At 44.0% G+C, this 8,419-nt stretch overlaps 1 pseudogene; it reads left to right on the forward strand.

Moving 5' to 3' along the window:
• The window catches only part of LOC102819371, a 32,115-nt pseudogene extending 25,952 nt beyond the window's left edge, over positions 1–6,163 (forward strand).
• Positions 6,164–8,419: the final 2,256 nt, after the last annotated feature.

Raw genomic sequence — 8,419 nt, forward strand, 5'->3', positions numbered from 1 at the left:
CCTTTGGTTGGTTGATGATGCATGGAGGGTATTGGAACCATGGCAATGAGATGATATACGATGGAATGAATGTAAAACTAAAGTTCTCTCATGTAAACTACCATATAATTCACAATAAAACATTAAAAAAAAAAAAAAAAGATGATGAGCCTGGTGCATATGGAGAGAGAATAAACTTTTCTAGAAAATCCATATATATTGGATGCAGGCCACACTCCCAAGAAAACTGATTAGCTTTTCAACTGATTGGTTGTTCACATCAGATCACAAAGCAGAGGATAATTACATTATATTACATTATGGAAGAGCAATCAGTCCAATGTCTGCCAAATCATAAAAAGTCACAGCTTAGTTGACACATAAAATTAACCATCCCTCTTGGCTACGGTCGCTATCACTTCAGTCTCTGTCCCCAGGATACTTGTCATTGAATTTAGCTCCTAATTTCCAACACCAATAATCTAGAATGATCTAATCTCAAGGTCTTTAACTTAATCATATCTTTTTTTTAAAATAAGTTTTTATTGTGAATTGATTCATAGTTTACATGGGAGAGCATCGGGTTTACATTCATCCTATCATATTTTGTTTCATTGCAATGATTTCAATCTCCTCCATGCATCAGTATTCAACAGCATTTGCTTCCAATTCCTCAGGTATTTTGTTGTTGTTTGTTTTGTTTTCACTTGATTATATCTTAAGACCTTTTTTCCAGGGATTAGGATATGGACATATCTTTTGGGAACTGACACTTTACTCACTAGAGTGATATGCCGCTCACAGCAGCACTAACTCACTGAGACAGGACTCCTCACTGGTGGTGTGCCTTGGGTTAGGCCTCCTTTTCTTCAGATTCCTGACACTAGAGAAACATTTTTCATAACGATTTCCAACTCTCCAAGTGTCAGTTTTTGTGTTCCACCTGTAAACATGGGGATAACACCATCTATCCAGCACGGCGATGTTAAATGGATTAAATGAAGTGTCATGTAAAACCCAAGCTCACAGTATACACTCAATTAGAGTTTGTGGCCCCAATTCTGCTGGCTGACATGAGAATTCAATCACTATGAAGCAATAGCCCTACTTATAAAGAAGCCATGTGGCATATGGCTCATTCATCAGGGTCCCAAGTTCACCCAGACAGGATACCTGAACTTGACAGAATCAGATTTCCTCTCCTGCAGAGCTAAAGGTTAGCATCGTCAAGTTGCTAAGTCTGTCTGCCTCAAAGAATGATAGCATATAAAGGCTGATACAACAGGGCTCCTAGTCCAAGAGAAAGATCCCAGAGATGAGGAAAACACCATAATTAACAGCTGTTCTGACTGGGTGCTTCTTTTGTGCCATGCCCAACATTTAGGTCCTTGGTCCCTCACTTAATTCTCACCCCAATCCTGTGTGGCAGCTATTGTTAGCTAAAGGAAGTTGCTGAGACTCAGAGAGGTGAAGTCAATTGTACAGCAAGTGAAGTACAGAGGAGGAACCTGACCTAACTCCATATTCTGGTCTTGTCTCATCAACCACGTTGCCTCAGAAAACATAGACACCTCTTTTGAGTGTCTCTTCTACACATGAGGTAACATACATGGAATTAGAACCACAGTGAGATCCAGACCCCAAACTCATTGCCATCAAGTAGATTCTAAGTCGAGTTCTGGTGTGGCGCTGTAGGATAAACACTGGACTGAAAGGTCAGTTTAAATGGCAAGGTTGGCAGTTCAAACTCACCAGCCTCTCCTTAGAAACACTGTACAGGGTAGCTATGAGTCAGAAACAACTCAACAGCACTTAACAACAATAACAACAGGACAGACTAGAACTTCCCCATAGGGTTTCCAAGCTGTAATCTTTACAGATGTACACTGCCACATCTGTCTCCCGTGGACTAGTTGGTAGATTCAAACCACCAACTTTTCGAATAGCTGCTGGACATTTAACCATTATTGTGAAATATTCATGGAGGTCTTTTCCTCCACAAAATGCCCTTGTGCCCTCAGGCCTTCCTCCATTAGACTTTGTCTTATTCACAGTTCTAAGTCCAGTAACTCAAATCATGCCTGGCATACAGTTGTTTGTTAAGTGCCATGGAGTCAGTCCTGACTCATAGCAACCCTGTATAAGGTCTCTGAGGAGTGGTTGGTGGGTTTGAACCACCAACTTTTCAATTAGCAGTCCAGTGGTTATTCTACAGAGCCATACCCAGACCCCGCCATAGAGTGGGCACCCTGAATAAATGTTTGCTGAATGAATGACTTGAGTTAGCTAGGGCATTCCTGTGATGAGCGCCTCAAGAGAGGATGACACGGTAGCCAGATAACTGAGGGTAAAGCTTCCCACTTTGGAGTGTCAGACACAAGATGTTAGGTCCAGACATGAGACCAAAGATTTGGGAGACCATGTGATAAGGAAGGAAGAAGTTTTATTCCTGAGACTAGAGCCCCCACCCCCAGCCCACACACATACTCAGATTGAAGGAGTTGTTGTTGTTGTTGTTGTTATGTGCCATGGAGTCGGTTTCGACTCATAGAGACCCTGCATAGGGTTTCCGAGGCTGTAAATCTTTACAGGAACAGAAACCCTCATCTTTCTCCTGCGGAACAGCTGGTAGTTTCGAACTGCTGACTGTGAGATTAGCAGCCTGATTCGTAACCACTACGCTACCAGAGTTGTTGTTGTTGTTATTATGTGCCGTGGAGTCAGTTCCAACTCATAGCGACCCTGTACAGGGTTTCCAAGGCTGTAAATCTTTACGGGAGCAGAAAACCTCATCTTTCTCCCGCGGAACAGCTGGTAGTTTCAAACTGCTAACCGTAAGATTCGCAGCCCGATTCGTAACCACTATACTACCAGAGTAGGGGAGATCAAAGGAGAGGCAAAAATAAAGCGTAAGTACTGGAAGGTGCTGCCTGAGAAGATCCCCATGGAGGAAACCTCTGAGGGTCTCGGGAGCTGAAAATTGGAAGATCTTCCCAACCCAAATGTTCTGTTGTCCTGCAGAGGGAGGGTTCAGAGGCCGTGCCCTTAGGACATGTCTAGTCAGCTGTCTCTAAGTCAGGCTCACTGCTTCCTGAGCATACTTGGGGTAGTGGAGCAGGCTGGGAGAGGCTGGGAGAGCGATCTTACCATGTCTCAGAGCTAATTCACACTGGAGTCACACTGCCTGAGCTCAAACCCTGACTCTCTGCGGCCTTGGGTGAGTCCAGTAACCTCTCTGTGGCACAACTTCCTCCGCTGTAATATGAACATGATTTAATAGTATTTCCCACCTGGTAGGAAATAAACTGAGTTCCAGGCCGTCAGCAAGTGCTATGTGTTGTTGTTCAGTGCTGTTGAGTCGGTTCCAACTCATACGGACCCTTGTCTTGGGTTTCTGAGGAGCAGCTGGTGGATTTGAACTGTCAAGCATGCAATTCAAACCGCCCCTGAGGTCCAGTGCATTACCCTGCAGCACCACACCAGGGCTCCGTGCAGTGCTGTGTAAGTGGTTATTATTGTCATCACATGAGCAAAGCAATCACACACGTCAGAACCAGTACGTAAAATGGTGGGGAGGGTTGTCCCTGAAAGGGATCTTGTCAGAAGCTGGGACCACTAAGGGGAGTCTCTCATGTGTTAGGTACCTATGCTTTGGGAAAACAGGCTTCCCAGTTTTCTGGTGCAAAATATCTATGTTTCTAAACCAGGGGCAGAAAATGGGAAGGATGCTGTATTTTTTTTCTAGGGCTGCCATAACAAAATACCACAAACTAGAGACGGTTCATAAGAACAGATGTACTGCTACACAGTTCTGATCAAACCATGTTCTCTCCAAAGTTTCTAGGGGAAGATCTTTTTGTATCTCTCTTAGCTTCGGGGAGTTCCAGCATTCTTTGAAGGTGTAACTTCATACAACTGTCCTATTTCTGTCTGTTTTTCCTTTTTCATAAGACACCAATCATATTGGATTGGGACCTACCTTATACCCTTGTCTGAACTCATGTTAACTGGTAACATTTCAAAGACCAAAGTTCCTTCCATACAAGTTCACATTCACAGGTTTCAGGGGTTAAGACTTTAACACATCTTGTGAGGAGATGCAATTCAATCCATAACAGATGAGATATTTACACATTGTCCTGTAAAAAAAAAAATTATAGGTGGTTCACTAATTCCACTTCTCAATGTATCTCCATCATTTTTCCAAACAGTAATGAATCTTCATGATTCTGACTGACCATAGGTTGATTTTCAACCCTGATTTTCAGTGTCTTCATGAGCCTTTTCCTGGGTTTTCATAGGTTATTTAGTGAGTGTATAACACTTACTAACACATACTATTGTGTCTTTTGTTTATTAGCGGTGCCTTGGAATAAAGGCCTGGTGATCTATGTCAGAAAACACAGTCACTGAAAACCCTGTGGAGCACAGTTCTACTCTGCACACACATGGCACCTCCATGAGTTGGAGTTGACTTGGCGACAACTGGCATTGGTCCTAGAAAAGTTCATTTTGGGGTTGTAGTAGCCACATTTTAAGTTCTCAGCAGCTACATATGGTTATTGAATTAGTTCAGGGAGCACCCGGCGAAAGATGAACTCCCTTCTGTGTCCCAGCTTGAAGCATCATTTGAAAGAGAGGTAGAAATTTCAAAAGGTGAGTTCAAAACCCTTCTCTCTCCTGATGGCTCCATTCAATCCAGTTTTTCCTGAAAATTATATTCACACTGATCTCACTAAGTATTAGAAGGCTGTTGTTCTTGTTGTTAAGTGCCTTGAGTCCCTTCCGACCCATAGCAACCCTGGATATGGTTTCCCAGGAGCGGCTGGTGAGCTTGAACCACCAACCTTGCAATTCAAACCGACTTTACAGTGTCACACCAGGACTCCATATTAGGAATGTTTTTGTTGTTGTTAAGTGCCGTCAAGTTGATTCCAACCCATAGCGACCCTGTGTAGGGTTTCCGAGGAGCAGCTTGTGAGCTTGAACCATAGACCTTGTAGTTCAAATGGCTTTTCAGGCTGGCACATTAACTCAATAGCACCAGAATATTATCAGATATAGTGCCGGATAATGAGCCCCTCAGGTTGGAAGGCACTCAAAATACAACTGGGGAAGAACTGCCTCCTCAAAGTAGAGTTGACCATGATGACACAAATGGAGTAGAGCTTTCAGGAGAAACAGCTGTAAACATCATTAGTAATCAGAACCTGGCCATTCAGTGAAGGCCTCTCTAGAAGATGGTGACTTCAAGTCCTGGTGCAGTGGTCACCTCCCTCTTTATAATCCCCCTGAACATGGTCCCAGTGCCCCTTGGTGGCCTGCCAATGGTGCCTCCCTCTAGATGCTAGAATTGCCCTCCTCTTTCCAGCTCACAGGGCAGTGTCTCCTGTACTGCAATGGGGTCCTGGAGCCCCTGTACCTGTGCCCAAACAGTTCCCACTGTGCCACCTGGTTTCACGATCCCACCTGCTTCACTGGGACCATGGATGCCTTTGTGAAGATTGTGTGGCATCATGGCACCAGAACCCTGTGGAGTGGCCTCCCAGCCACCCTGGTGATGACCAGCCACTGCCATCTACTTCACCATCTATGGCCAACTCCAGACTTTCCTGTGTGGTCGAGACTTGACCTCTGACCTCTATGCCCCTGTGGTGGCTGGCCCACTGACCCATTTGGGGACTGCGACTATGGTCAGCCTGGAGCTGGTACAAACAAAGTTGCAGGCTTAGCATGTGCCCTACGAGAGCTGGGCATCTCTATGCTCAAGTGGCTCAGGGTGGCTGGCGCTCCTTGTGGCTGGGTCTTTCAGGATGTTTCCTTCTCGGCCCTCTATTGGTTCCACTATGAGCTAGTGAAGAGCTGGCTAAGTGGGCCCAGACCAAAGGACCAGACATCCATGGGCATCAACTTTGTCGCTGGCGGCATCTCAGGCACGGTGACACCCATCCTGACTCTGCCCTTTGACATGGTGAAGACTCAGCATCAGGTTGTGCTGGGAGTGTTGGAGGCTGTGAGAGTGAGACTGCCACATGTTGACTCCACCTGTTAGCTGCTGAGGAGGATCCTAGTGGAGTATGGCCAGGGGACTCTTTGCCAGCTTCCTCCCAAGAATCATCAAGCTGCTCCCTCCTGTGCCATTATGAGCAGCAAAATCTTCTTCCAGAAGTTCAACCAGGAGTGAATATGAGGCCCTTGAAAGGGGTCAGGGGCTGAGGACCCCCACCTCTTCCAGGGATGGGGTGCAAGGTCAGAGAAGGCTGAGCCAAGTACCTTTTCCTCAGCACTGAGGAGTGGGGCCCTGCTTCTCTTCTCACCTCTGGGCCCTCAGGCCCCCCCTCAAATATGGCTTTTCCTGCTGCTCCCTGTTCGGGAGCTCAAAGCAGCCTCACTCTCCCACCCCCAAGTTCAAGACCAAATCTGCTGCCTGCTCACACCCTGATTTCTGTGTCTGTTTGCTATAACTGGGCCTTTCCCCAGGACTCAAAGCCCCTGGGCCTGTCTCAATCTCCCCTACCTCCATTAAGGATGTACTTAATGTAAGTAAGTACATTAAGTGTAAGGATGTAAGTATAAGGATGAACTTCAGTCTCAAAATGAACTGGTATGGTGCTCTAGGTTAACCACTGGACCTCAAGGTCTGTTTGAACTGCAAGGTTGGTGGTTCAAATTCACCAGCTGCACCTCAGAAATCCTATACAGGGTCAGAACTAACTCAATGGTAGTAACAACAAAGATGAACTTATGTCAATAATAATAATTGGAATATGGAATATACAAAGTATGAATCTAGGAAAATTGGAAATTGTCAAAGGTGAAATGAAATGCATAAAGATCGATATCAATGCATTAAAATGAACTGGTTTTGGCCATTTTTAATCTGACAGTCACATGGCTTACTATGCTGGGAAGGACAAATTGAAGATGAATGGCATCGTACTCAGCATCAAAAAGAACACTAGAATCTGTCTTGAATTACAATGCTATCTGTGATAGGACTTCCCTACACCTATACCAGTTAATGCCACTATTATTCAAATTTACGCACCAATCACTAAAGTCAGTGATGATGAAATTGAACAACTTGTGGCCCTGTGGGTTAATGTGTCAGACTGCAAAGTCATTTGAACTGCAAGGTCAGTGCTTCAAGCTCACCAGCTGCTCCTTGGAAACCCTATACAGGGTTACTATAGGTCAGAATTGACTTGACGGTCCTTACCAACAACAACAACCAACATCTTCAGTCTGAAATTGATTAAACATGAAGTCAAGATGTACTGATAATTACTGGCGATTGGAATGCAAAGTTTGAAACAAAAGGAAGGATCCGTAGTTGGAAAATAGGGCCTTGGTAATAGAAATGATGCTGGAGATCCCATGTAGAAATTTGCAAGAACAATGGTTTAGTCATTGCGAATATCTTTACAAACAACATAAAAAAATGAGTATACATATGGACTTCCCTAGATGTAATACACAGAAATCAAATTAACTACATCTGTGGGAAGAAATGGTAGAAAAACTCAATATTATCAGCTAAAACAAGGCCAGTGGCACACAGTAGAACAAATCATCAGTTTCTCATAAGAAAACTCAGGCTAAACTGAAGAGCATTAAAACAAGTGAGTGGGAGCCAAAATATAACCTTGAACATATCTCACCTGAATTTAGAAACTATCTCAAGAATAGTTTTGATGCATTAAACACCAATGACTGAAGACCAGAAGAGTTGTGGGATGACATCAAGAACATCAAACAGGAAAAAGCAAAAGGTTGTTAAAAAAACAAGAAAGAAAAGACCAAAATGGATGTCAGAAGAGACTCTGAAATTTGCTCTCCAACATAGAGATGCTAAAGCAAATGGAGGAAATGGGGAGGTAAAAGAGCTGAACAGAAATTTTCAAAGGGCAGTTTGACAAGACAAAGTCAAATATTATAATGAAATGTGCTAAGACCTTGAGTTAGAAAACCAAAAGGGAAGAACATGCTCAGCAATTCTCAAGCTGAAAGAACTGAAGAAAAAATTCAAGCTTCTACTTGCAATATTGAGTCCTTGTACAGTGCTGTGGGATAAGTGCTAGATTGCAAGATTGGTTTGAACCACAGAATCAGTGGTTCACACTCACCAGCCCCTCCTTGGAAACCTTATACAGACTCACTATGAGTCAAAACCAACTTGACAGTCATGAGTCAAAACTGATTCAATGGCTCTTAAAAGTGACAACAGTGGGCAAAATATTGATTGATGCAGAAAGCATCAAAAGAAGATGAAAGGGGCTTCCGGAAAAAGATGGCGAATTGCGTGGAAGTGTAGTGATGAGCTCTGCCGAGAACAACACAGACTACAGGACCAAGAAGGCTCAGGGAATGGTCCCAGTACTCTGAACCACATATAAAGGAATATTTAGAAGGTTGGAAGACTTACAGCTGGGGAGTTTGT

Source organism: Chrysochloris asiatica, unplaced genomic scaffold (genome assembly GCF_000296735.1).
Source record: "Chrysochloris asiatica unplaced genomic scaffold, ChrAsi1.0 scaffold00047, whole genome shotgun sequence".
Taxonomy (NCBI): Eukaryota; Metazoa; Chordata; class Mammalia; order Afrosoricida; family Chrysochloridae; genus Chrysochloris; species Chrysochloris asiatica.